Source organism: Sparus aurata, chromosome 14, assembly GCF_900880675.1.
Source record: "Sparus aurata chromosome 14, fSpaAur1.1, whole genome shotgun sequence".
NCBI lineage: Eukaryota > Metazoa > Chordata > Actinopteri > Spariformes > Sparidae > Sparus > Sparus aurata.
Window position 1 is genome coordinate 2,699,676 of NC_044200.1, and position 12,885 is coordinate 2,712,560.

At 42.5% G+C, this 12,885-nt stretch overlaps 1 long non-coding RNA gene across 1 annotated transcript; it reads left to right on the plus strand.

The window, feature by feature from the left end:
- The first annotated feature begins 2,136 nt into the window (after positions 1 to 2,136).
- LOC115595108 (uncharacterized) lies at positions 2,137 to 3,587 on the plus strand. Its single transcript, XR_003986642.1, has 4 exons — positions 2,137 to 2,220; positions 2,346 to 2,425; positions 2,501 to 2,609; positions 3,496 to 3,587. It is a non-coding gene; the product is annotated as an uncharacterized LOC115595108 (long non-coding RNA).
- Positions 3,588 to 12,885: the final 9,298 nt, after the last annotated feature.

Consider the following 12,885-nt stretch of genomic DNA (forward strand, 5'->3'; position numbering starts at 1 on the left):
GTGGGCGGGGCTGTATGAGGGCGGGGCTGGACCTTCCCGCAGGCTGCAGCCGTTAGTACTTGGCCTTTTCTGCACCGACAAAGTTTGTGCCATTATCAAAGTGCATGATGGTGACCTGTCCTCTTCTGCTTATGAAACCGCGCAAGGCGTTGATGCAGGAACTGGTGTCAAGACTGTCTGCTACCTCTAGGTGTACTGCTCTGATGGCGAGGCAGGTAAACAGTACCCCATACTTTTTGACAGTTTTATGGCCCCGTTTAACATCAAAGTGTCCAAAGAAATCGACACCTACATTGGTGAAAGATGGTTTGTCTAGAAGGAGACGATCTTCTGGCAGATTTGCCATTTTCTGTTGACCAGCTCGGCCTCGTAGTCTTCTGCAGACTGTGCAAGCCGATACAAGCTTCCTGAAGGCTGAGTTTGCTTGAGGAATCCAAAATCTTTGTCTTAATTGCAACAACATGTAGTTGCCCTAGCAGAAAGTAAGGGCGTAACCAAGGTATAGATAATGGGGGGGTCCAAATGATATTCTATATATAAAAATTCGCACATTTAGAAGATTTGAAGTCAACATTGACTATTTGAATTCACATGTAAAGGAATATTCTGTAAAATTGCATGGATTCCTACAGAATCAAGATAAAGCTTCTCTTTAAATTCCTATGAAGTGAAAATCAATGTTTTTATCTCAAAGGTTTTGCTCTATATCTCGCCTATATGCCAGTATCAGGCCCAGTGTTACTAGTTTTATTTACTGCTGACATGTAGGCCTAGGTTAAAACTAATGTTATCGAGCTGTTCTCATTCAAATTTCTCACCTGATCACCTGTATCTCCAGAGCATGTCCCTGCCTGGCCACTGCTTTCACCGTGCCTCTCCCTCTTCCTGTGTCTCTGTGCTGCCTACATTGTGACCAGATACCATTATTTAACCAAAAGAACAATGGCTGACCTTGATCATTTTAATTTGAATTTGTGTTACTAGTTTATTTGCTTTAGCTATATAGTAAGTGCATAAATAACAGTGTACAATGTACAGCAGTGTAGCTGAACTTATCTGGACATTACCTGGAGGGGCTGTATGTGTAACAAATGAGAGCAGTAACAGGGATGAGTTGATGTAGGAGATTTTCTTCATTGAAAAGAAGTTTATAAGCTCCAACAAATAGCTTTAAATTACGTAAATGAACACCTACATGGCATTAATGCACAAATATGAATGTACTCCTGTCACATAACTCCACTTACATGACAACTTGACATGAAAAAGAAGTCAATCTTCCTCTTCCCTTTTGGCATTCCTAACAAAAAGAATAATGATCATGTTGAATAATATCAAAATCAGTGGATGTTCCTAGAAAACTGTCTGTCAGTTACCATTACCTTTACCTGGCTTACCTGGCTTGGCCTAATTGTTTGCCACCTGGCTTGCTTAATATTAGCTAACATGGCACAAAGCAAGACAGAGTTATTTACAGACAAAATTCTACATTATTAACTAGTTAAATAACTGTTTCATACCTCCGCTCTGTTCGCTGTCTGCAGCAGTGAGTGACGGCAGCTCGGTGTTAGCATGTAATTGTTTACGTTCTCGGGCGGCCGGGACTAGTGGGTTTGGTCAAATGGCTGTGATTGGCTTGAACGCTGTCAATCACTCTGACTTGACAAATGGGTTTTCATGTATGGGGGAGCTACTCAGTGTACTGAGGTGCACTCCATTTCAGTATGCTGTTACACCGCGAGGGCGGGCAAACGGTTTAATACCTTAGGATGGGCGCAACCAAGTTTACAATTAGGGGAGGGGTTAACACACTTATGTTTTCCTTAAAAACGGAAATAAATTGAAAATAAATAAGAAATAACGAGACAGATCTGTTGACAGGGTTTATAAAAGAGTGCATATTTAACATATTTTCTACTGTATATTGGGGGGGACAGATTGCAATTTTCTCAATATTGGGGGGGACATGACCCCCCCAAAGAATGCGTGGTTACGTCCATGGCAGAAAGGAATACTGGTTTTGCATCTTTTGGCATGGCAGATTTTTCCAGCCGTCCTCCAACTGTCATTAAGCCATCTTGCAAACTGGGATCAAGCTTGTACAACTGATTATTTCTCTTGATAATCAGATTGCAGCGGAGAGCCTTCACTTCTTCAGGAAACCATTGATCTTGACTGTGTTGAATGATCTGTCTCTCTGCCACCATCAACTGTTCCAAAGTAAGTGTTTTCTTCTGCATAGCAGATTTGCACTTCTCCATGTGCTGTTGCAGAAATACCCTCTGTCTCGCTGGGCCTATTTCTGACTGACTAAAGCATTGGAACTCTTTTCTTTTGCCTTTCAGGTGGTGTGTTTCAATGTTCCCTGGACTGGGTTTCTCACTGACATGTAGCATTTACTCTTGGTTGCTCCCATACCAACAAGGTAGTGACACAAGACAATGGAATTTTCTCCTCCCATTTGCATTAACAGTCTTCACTTGTACCCTTTCTCTGCCAGACACACAACCCAGCATCACATGTGCAATCGGTGATGATTCTGGCACAATCCTGTCTCAGAAAGTTTAATCAGCAAAACTTTTTTCCTACACTGGGATAGCAGATTAAAGGTTAGTCATTTCCCCCCTTTACACTTTTAGCCATTTGCCACATTGCTGCTTTTCCCAGGTCAGAAGTCCAAGTTATATATGAGTGTCTCAACTGCTTAGAATTGATATCCTGATATCCCTGGTCTTACTTGCTAAATGACATCTCAGAAAACTATAAACAGATGAAGACTGTGTGTTCCGTGGAAAAAAGGAGACACGGCCAACAGAACAGTTTGCTAACCTGTGGACAGCCAGCTAGCCATTTATGTTTCTCATACGTGCTGGCTTGAAAGTGACGGATGAAATTCTTTGCAGTTTTTGTTATATTTACTTCAGGAGTAGGCCGTCCACTTGAAATTATAGTTTTCTTTTCCTCAAAAGTTCTCAGCGAAAACGGCACTGAACGCAAAGACTGAATAGAATTAATATTTTCACTCATTTTGACCCAGGGTACACGATGAAATGAACCACTGACAGTTTCCTGCTGAACAATTCAAACAAGTCAGTTTTGTGCATGCGCGTTGGCAGATAAGCTGCTTCATTGACAGCTTTTTTGCCATTCAGAATGCTCATCTACAGTAAACACAGCCTCTAGCAGTAACTGTACTACTCGGTGTCACAGTGCGCATGCGCGAAACAAGCTGTCAGCTTTCCAGCTTTTCGCAAGCAAAACGGGACAGATTAGGCACGGATTTAAGACCAAAACAGTAGAACTAAGGTATTGTATAATTGAACACACTGCCAGATTAATATTTTCAATTATTTTTATTGAAGGGCTTGGGCATGCACTGCATTTATAGCTTATTATGACCGCTCGCCCATGGTATACTGTTATAAAGTGTTGTGATTGTGATCCTGACCCAACATGCACCATGAAAAGTGACAAAGATTTTTTTTTTGCTCTCAGTAAATGGCGAACCCTGTCTGGCTCTCACTCCCAGAGAGGGATGCTGTTTTCCTGGGGGGAAGACCACTGAGGATGTGTAGGGAGGCCTGACCGAGTCACAGTTACTTTTCTTCATTAAATTGAATTTGTTGAAATCAGATTTTGTTTTCTATATAAGTGCTTGAATCACCACCAGTAAACAACAGGAGGCTCCCGGCTGTTGCTGCTGGGGACAGACGATGTTTTACAGGCGGAAGTGTGACAAAAAATCGGTAGGACAGAAAGCATGACTTTCTACATGTAAATTTGCCATTTCTTTCTTTACGTTTACCATTGTTTGGTCTTGTTACGTTGCTTTAGTGGGACATTTCTCTTTTGTTTTGAGCATTATCCAGAGAAGGATCAGTTTAGTTGTCAGACTGTGAATTCCATCACTATGTCACAGCCCTGTCCTGCGCTGCCAGCTTACATGTACATGAGATGTCAGTTTAACTCCGTTGTGGCTCTGCAGATCAGAGATCAAGGCTGAACAAAACTGTCTCCCATTCCGCCTCTGTGACTTTCTTACAGAAGGCAAGGCAGAATAATGATGCAATGTTCCCACCTTGAAAAGGGGGTGTGAATGGCGCTACTGATGTCAGTTTCACCCACGGTCATATATAACCTGATTATCAACACTCAGCTGTGTCAGTTGTGAGAAGAGGCCACATAGAGGGAAATGCAGCTTGTGTAAGGGAGGCTGAGAGCAGATGGCAGACTGATTGAAAGGATTAGTACAAATTAGTGGGAGGCTGTTACCTATAAATGCATGAAAATATATCAAATAAACGAGAGGCAGGTGAAAGAACTAGGTATTAGGAAAATGTGTGTTTGTGTGTGTGTTTGTGCTTGTGCGTGTGCACAGCTGCCTCGGTGAACAAGGTGAATGCAGATATGGGTCAAGGGAGAGCAGATGATGTATTAACTGAAACAGGAAATGCACCTGCTTCTTCTGCAGCTTTGGGCCACAAACACACCTTGAAGGCAGACAGCAGTGAAAACACCATCTGCCAGTCTCATCCTAAATAAAAGCCAAGATGTGAATGGATGCAATTTACCTTAAACACAGCAGCAGAGTCAAGTGAAAAGTGGTGTATTATGGACACATAAGAGAACATCTTCAGTCAGATGAACTATGATAAATATTAGGCTGGTCAGTATTGTACTGTTGCCACAGGCTGATTTATGGACTAATGGTAGGGTGATGAATTGTAAGTTTTATGAACTTATTCCATACAGACACATTCCCTTTGAAGGAGGGGAGGCTGATTTATTACTTGAAACCTTGCTGAACAAGGCTCTAAATCACAAGGCAATCATGAAAGCATCTTCTTGACATCACAACATCACTCTAGTTGCGAACCATATGCAGGTGAACACAGTAAACTGCCTTTTCTAGGCTGTTCTCTTAACAACTTAAATTATCTGAGTTACGATCCTAAATTACTAATACAGTATTAGATCACATTCCTTCCACATTGCTTTTTATGCCTTGTTTCTTGATGTATTTTGATGATTCCTCAAAATGATCAGGGGCCTCATTTGTACAACTGAGCAAGTTTCCAGATGTATAAAGTTGAATTAGTCTCAAAACCCACAGACATACAAACCAGATAGGTACATGTGGTATGAGCTCACAGAACAGTATCTGTAAGCTGAAAAACATCCCATGAAAGTAGCATCTCTGCTTTTTCAGTTAATCAGTTTGAACTTTTGGACATTGGAGACTTGGATAAGAATACAGACTGCTGTGATCTTTGATTGGCTGTTTGGTTTGATCACTATAGTTGAAGACTGGCTGTTACCTGAAAAACCAGCCATTGTCATGCAGCCATCATGTTGGAGCAGGTAGGTAAGTCTTGACCTAAGTCAACATCTGTCAGAGATCCAATTAAAGTATTGTTTAAAAAGGTAGGCTATTTTTTGTATTTTTTTTTTTTAATGTATAGGCCAAATACTCTAAATACAAGCTAAGTAGTCTATTTGATGTTAGAGAAATGAACATAAGTGTCCAGTGAAAGGTTTGGAGACATCAGCTGTTGTCTACTCCATCCCATCCCATCTGTCCCATCTTGTAACTAATGTTCTTTGATACCCTATACACATTATACAAACATAACCTAGCCTTTCTTTGCCTATTTTACACAAAATGAAAGCTGATCTTCATTGCAGCTTTGTGCTTCAGAGTGTTTACAAACTATGAATCCCTGAAATTGATCAAGTCTGATAAAAACAGTGATTTTTTTACAAAACCAATACTGAATCTCTCGGAACATGACCTTCATTTCTGTTGGTTATCAGCATACCTTTCTATGAGGAACACTGGCTGTATAAAGCAATCAGACTTGTGAGGCAATCTAATCTGGAACCTCAGCATTTTACTATTACATCCAGAAAGCGTTTTATGACTTGCTGATTAGAAGCTTCTCAATGTGTTTTGCCACAGAAAGGAAAAAGGACACTCACATTCAATAAAAGCAGGGATGCAAAATCAATAACTCATTAAATCAAAAGTCTATTTTATTTTAAGAGAAAGATAACAGTTTGTATGTCAACAGTACACAGACTCACCCACATGTCTATAAATGATATACTACAATGTACTGGGGTGTGAATAGAATCTTCAGTCCTGTCTTCTGTCTCACTGTCTTCAGGTCTTCTGTCTCACTCCTGGTGACTGTCTTATTCTAACCTCTGTACCTCTACTTCACACATGGATGTATATCACCATGATACAGTGCTGTGAGAGCACTGCATAGTCCCCCCACAGTACTCCCGGGACACGATCGTAGGCTTTCTCCAAGTCTACAAAATACATGTAGACCTGTTGGGCCAACTCCTATGACCTTGTTGCCCTTGAATCGAACACAACAAGTCAAGGTCAACAGAACCCTTTCAGAACACAGATCAGTCTGTACAGGTCCCACACAAGGTCATGACAGTTATCCAGCTCTGCTAACGTTATACACAAAAGCATGTACGAACAGCCACGCTAGAAACCCCATTTTTTACATTTTCAGACGAGACCGCTATCCTCGGCCTACTATATAAGGACACTAATCCTTCAGACTATTTCACTGAAATAGAGCTTTTTGTGCGGTGGTGTGATGTTGACATCTCATCATTAATGTCAAACTGATGAAATGGCTCTGGAACCTAAGTAAGCATGGGATCATAGTTCAGTGGTCATACATGACAAACCAATCAATGAGATATTCTCCACTTGGATTGTAGCCCCTGCTAGAATGTGGACAGTGTATGTTCTTGTTTACAACAGAGATTATAGATTTTGATGTAGACTCAGGGTGTATGGCGTGGACTGGAAGATCATGGTTTATTCTACCAGGCTGTTCTAGAGAGCATTATTAGCTATGTGATGAATGCATGCTATGGCAACCTTGCAGGTGAAAAACAAGCTCTCTCATCTGGTACAGACTGCTGCAGAGGTTATTTGAATAAATGAATATCAGTCTCTTTAGTCCATATATAAACAGTCTGTTCTCAGGCAAATACAGAATATATTGTCTAACCTATGAGCTCTTGTCCTCTGGCAAAAGATATAGAACATCCCAGTATAAACTTAACTGTTATAATTACTAAATTGTGCCTACCTTAATAAGATTTTTAATAGTTGCTAGGGCTCTACAGCAAGTGATTAAAACCAGCCACAACATCACTGGTACCTATCTATGGAGGATTAGTGATATCAGTGAAATGTGATGTCTGCACAGAGCCTAGAAGACATCACCCAACCCAGCCATAGTATGTTCACCCTGCTGCTATCTGACAAATGATACAGAAGTATCTGCTGTTGTAGCACCAGAATACAGAGCAGCTTCATTCCCCAGACTGTGAGACTCCTCAATTCATCATCAACACTACATTTTCCAAAATAGATGTAGCACAAACATTGTTTTTTTTTTTTTTTTTAACCCTTGTGATAAAAAAATACAATACATTTCCTTGATTTCAGAGTTTCTGTTATTGTGCTTGTGCAAAGAAGAAGTACGGAGAAGTTGAAATGCCAAAACAAATAAAAGAAAGAAAGTGAAATTCACATTGTGCTGTAGTGTTGCTGCTGCTGCTGAACATTTCAGTTAGTTTGCGACATTTAGCAGCTTCACTCTCTAAATGTTGCATTTTTTTTTCCCCTCGCCTTCTCAGCCCCACCCTTTTATTTGCGTTTTTTACCAATGTTATCCAAATTTTTTCCCTACAAGTGCTATTAGCTTTGCTGCTAATACTTCTTCTTCTTCCTTTTTTCAAGTAGCTGGTGGGCATGGATGGCTGCTGGCTGGCATCCAACTTAAAGACGCATTGTTTCCACCTACCGGACTGGAGTGTGAAACAGTAGATTAGCAGGGAAAAAACCCCCCAAAAAACTGCAGATGACTGCGTGGCGGCCGTTGGCCACTGGCCATCCTGGAGTACCGGCCATTCTATGATTCTCCAGAACACACAGATGGCCAGTCCGCCCCTGCTATCGGGGGAAGTTTAAGTCTAGGGTTATTTTAGTTAACCAGGGGTGGTTGATGTAATTAATCAGTAGGGGGTGATGAGAGATTGGGCTGGTGCGAGGATTCGGTGAGTGTGTTGAGCATCCTTGACCAGATTATGAAGGGAAGTGGCACAATGGGTGCAGGGTCCATTGAGAGGGAGTCCGGAGAGTAGTGGCAAGCAAGAGCATCCTGAGGTACCCAGGTGATGGGAGAGCTGGTGGAAGTCAAACTAGTTAGAGGAGCGGCTACTTACTGTAGTCCTGGATGACTCCCCTTTTAAAGTTTGTGAATCCCAGAAAGTGCTTAAGCTGATGTGGGAAGTGGGCATGGGCCATTCCTGCACGGCTCATATCTTTGCAGGTTCCGGCTGAAGCTACCCAGGAAGTTAACAGCTGAAGCATGGAACTCACGTTTCTCTAGTTTGATGAATAGTTTGTTTTCTAGAAGCTGCTGGAGCACCAGTTGCACCTGTTGAACTTATTCTTCCATGGTAACAGAGAAAATGAGGATGTCAGCCAAGTACACAAACTGATTCAGGATATCCCGAAGAATGTCGTTGATAAGCGCCTCGAAAACAGCTGGGGTATTCATCAAATTCACCAAATAGTTGAAATGTCCGAGGGGGGTGTTGAAGGCGGTCTTTGGTGGCCTTCTGCTCCTGAGTCCACTAGTACATGGATGGGAAATGACTCACTCGACCACTGGAGTGAGGCAGGCAGGATGAGGTGAGCTTGAGTGCTGAGAAAGCAAGTGAGCCTGCCCTTTTAACAAGGAGGGACAGGTGGCTAGCACATGTCTGGGCTGCACAGTAGATAACCACCTTGTTGAGATAGATGGGAGAGTCCTAGGGGGTCAGGCGAGTTTGTCTGGAATATCTTGAGTGGCTAACTCATTCTGTAAATGTTCAGTTAACATCTCCTTTAATGCAAGTTCATTCATTCCACTCTCTGCTGCTAAAATATGAAAATGCAGTAGGATGTGGCTGACTGAGATCCTTGCCTTAGCGCTATTAACCAATGAGCTGCCTCCACTCCCTGTACTGGATGATCAAAAAACTCTTCTCATTTCATCAACGAAGGTTTCAAATCTCATTGTACTGTGTATAATGACAATAAAGGCTTTCAATTCAAATTTTCAATTCAATATGACTCACGTATAGCAGACCCTCCCACAAAGCTGTACCGCACTTAGTGGCTTTACCCTTCAAGAGATTCATCATGCACTGCCATGCAAAAGTATTCACCCCACTTGAACTTTTCCACATTTTGTCATGTTTTAATGACAAATGTAAATGTATTTTATTGGGATTTTATGTGATAGACCAACACAAAGTGGTGCATAATTGTGAAGTGGAAGGAAATTGATTCATCGTTTTAAATTGTTTTTTACAAATAAAAAACAGAAAAGTGTGGTGTGCAAAAGTATTCATCCTCCTTAGTCAATACTTTGTAGAACAACCTTTCGCTGCAATGACAGCTGCATGTCTTTTGGGGTAAATCTCAACCAGCGATGCACATCTAGAGACTGAAATATTTGCCCATTCTTCCTTGCAAAATAGCTCAAGCTTAGTCTGATTGGATGGAGTGTCTGTGAACAGCAATTTTCAAGTCTTGCCAGAGATTCTCAGTTGGATTTAGGTCTGGACTTTGACTGGGCCATTCTAACACATGAATATGCTTTGATCTAAATCATTCCATTGTAGCTCTGGCTGTATGTTTAGGCTTGTTGTCCTGCTGGAAGGTGAACCTCCGCCCCAGTCTCAAGTCTTTTGCAGACTCTAACAGGTATTCTTCCAAGATTGTCCTGTATTTGGCTCCATCCATCTTCCCATCAACTCAGACCAGCTTTCCTGTCCCTGCTGAAGCAAAGCATCCCCACAGCATGATGCTGCCACCACTATGTTTCATGGTGGGGATGGTGTGTTCAGGGTGATATGCAGTGTTAGTTTTCTGCCACACATAGCATTTTGCATGGCAGCTAGCGGGCCGATGGAGGGATTCAGTTCAGGGATGAGATTATTAGGACCAAAGAAGAGAACTTCGGTTTTGTCTGGGTTTAATTGAAGGAAGTTATGAGACATCCAATCCTTAATAGCAGTCAGGCAGTCATGGAGGATATTGATATTGGCCATGTTGTTGCGTTTAAAAGAGAAATACAGCTGCAGGTCATCAGCGTAACAGTGGTAGGATTTACATTGAACTGCCTGATCAAATTGCCTAGAGGTAGCATATAAAGTGAGAAGAGGATGGGGCCAAGGATTGAACCTTGCGGAACTCCACATAGTATAGGTGCATGAAGTTGTCTATGACGACCCGACACTTCCTGTTTGATAGGTAGGATAAGAACCAGTTAAGAGAGGAGCCCGAGATACCAACCCACTTATTGAGGCGTTCGACCATGATTGAGTGATCATTGGTGTCGAAAGCGGCAGTTAAATCAAGCAGGACCAGAATTGAATGTTCGCCCTTGTCAGCCTGCATGAGGATATCGTTTGTCACTCTAAGCAGTGTTGTTTCAGTGCTGTGAAGATGGCGAAAGCCGGATTGGAATTTGTTGAAGATATAGTGTCCTTCAATGACCTCGAGTAGCTGCTGTGAAACGATTTTTTCAAGAATTTTGGAGACGAATGGTAGTTTTGAGATGGGTCTGTAGTTGTTTGGTTGGGTTGGATCAAGGGCTGGTTTTTTCAAGATAGGTTTGATGCTTGCCATCTTAAAGCCATCAGGGACAGAGCCAGAAGTGAAAGAGTGCTTGCCATCTTAAAGCCATCAGGGACAGAGCCAGAAGTGAAAGAGAGGTTAATAATGGAGAGTAGGCAAGGGCCCAGGGTGGGGAGGACCTCTTTAAGGAATTTGGGGGCATTACATCCAAGGGGCAGGAGGACAGGTGCATATGGGATATAATGTCAATGAGATAGGGGAGAAGTCAGACAGGAGAGTAGGACAGTGGACTGGTGGGTCAGTGGAAACAGTGGGATTATTACAATTGGAGCGAATTATGTTAATTTTGTTAAGAAAGGAAGACAGCCAACTATCACAATCTAATGGGGAGGAGGCTGATACAGTGAGATGGGCAGGGTTCACAACGTGTCAGTAGTGTTGAACAGGAACCTAGGATTGTGTTTGTTGTCGGTAATTAGGTCTGCAAAGTAGGCAGTTCTCGTGTCTTTGATGTTTTGGTTGAGGGTGGAGAGCAATTCTTTCAGATGGAGGAGATGGACCATGGGTTTAGATTTCTTCCAGCTACGCTCCACTCTTCTAGCTTCCCTTTTCAGAAGGCGAATGTTGTCGTTGATCCAGGGGCGCGAATTGTCTGTGGAGAGTGATCTGGTCGTGTAGGGGGCTATGCTATCTAATGCTGAGGCACAATGATTATTAAACCAGGTGACAAGATCATTCACATTAGAGGAGTTAGGTGGGGGAGTGTAGGAGTCAGAAAAACAGGATGAGAAAGCTGTTGCAGAGTGGGTATTGAGGAAGCGAGAGTGTATTGTGTGCTTCTGAGGTTGAGCAGAAGACTGGAGCATGGTGTCAAAAATAATGCATTTGTGGTCAGAGGCAAAATCAAACATGGAAAGAGAGTTCAAAGTCAGCAAGAGGGTAAAAACAAGGTCGCGGGTGTGACCATGAAGCATGTGTAGGGCCAGACACATGTTGAACAAGGTTGAAAGAGTTGGTGATATTTAAAAAGTTAGTTGTAAGACAATTTGAGAGGTTGTCAATGTGCACATTAAAATCACCAGCCATAATAACTCTATCATATTTGAGCACCACTGAAGTTAATAAGCTAGAGAGGTCACATAAAAAAGCATCGTTAGGTTTGGTTGGACGATAGACAACCAGGTATTGTACAGACAATTTCAAAAGAGAGTAATTCAAAGCTGTTAAAAGTACCCCATGTAATCTGATTGCAAATACAATTGTTCTTAAATATAACTGCAATACCCCCACCACGACCTGTGGGCCTAGGGAGTTTGAAGGTCATGTAATCAGGAGGATAGAGCTCTATTAGTGGGGAGCAGTCCCCAGGTTTAAGCCAGGTCTCAGTTATTAACAAGAAATTCTGGTTATGAAATAGAATAAGATCGTTAAAAATAAAATATTTGTCGGACAGAAAAAGACAGAGATTAAGTTACACAGCATAAACATAGCTGGAGTGAAGGGATTGGCTGTGAGTAAGTTTTTGATGGAGATCTGAGCCACATTGTAAGTGTTATGAGCAGACTGACGGTGATAGACGCTTTTAGGTGGGCTGTTATTAATTATAACAGGGATATGTTGAACTGGAGGAGGATCCGGATCCGCCCAAGAAATACAGGGCTGTGTCCTGGCAGTGGGAGAGCCAAGAGGACCCACGCACGATATATAGTTTAGCTTTGGGTCTCTACGTGCAGCTGAACGTCAGACTGAAAACGCCATGCAATGGATGAGATTAGAGGACAGTTGCTTAACTCCCTCACCGTTTGGGTGAATGCCGTCTTGAGCATTGGAGATGGGATGGGGCCAGACAGGATGCAGGTTTTTCCCAGGCTCTCTAAAGTCAGGGTGAGGGATTCAAAGTCAGATTGATTATTGATTGTCTTGACATGACGTCATCAGTACCCACGTGCACGATGACAGTGTGGACAGTTGGATAGCGATCCAGTAAGGCTGGGATGTGTAAGGAGACGTTGGAAACTTTACATCCAGAGCTCATCTGGGCAGGCGGCTCATCTGGATGGTTGGAGCAGGAGCGCTGAAGCACAGGCTGGCTGCTTTGGCAGTAGCGTGTGGAGCATGAGGCAAGGTGGATCCAGAGGATGAGGAAGGTTTGGTGGCAGAGGTGCTAGAGGCTGAGTGGTGGGGACACAGAGCTGGTGAAGGTAGATGGCAAT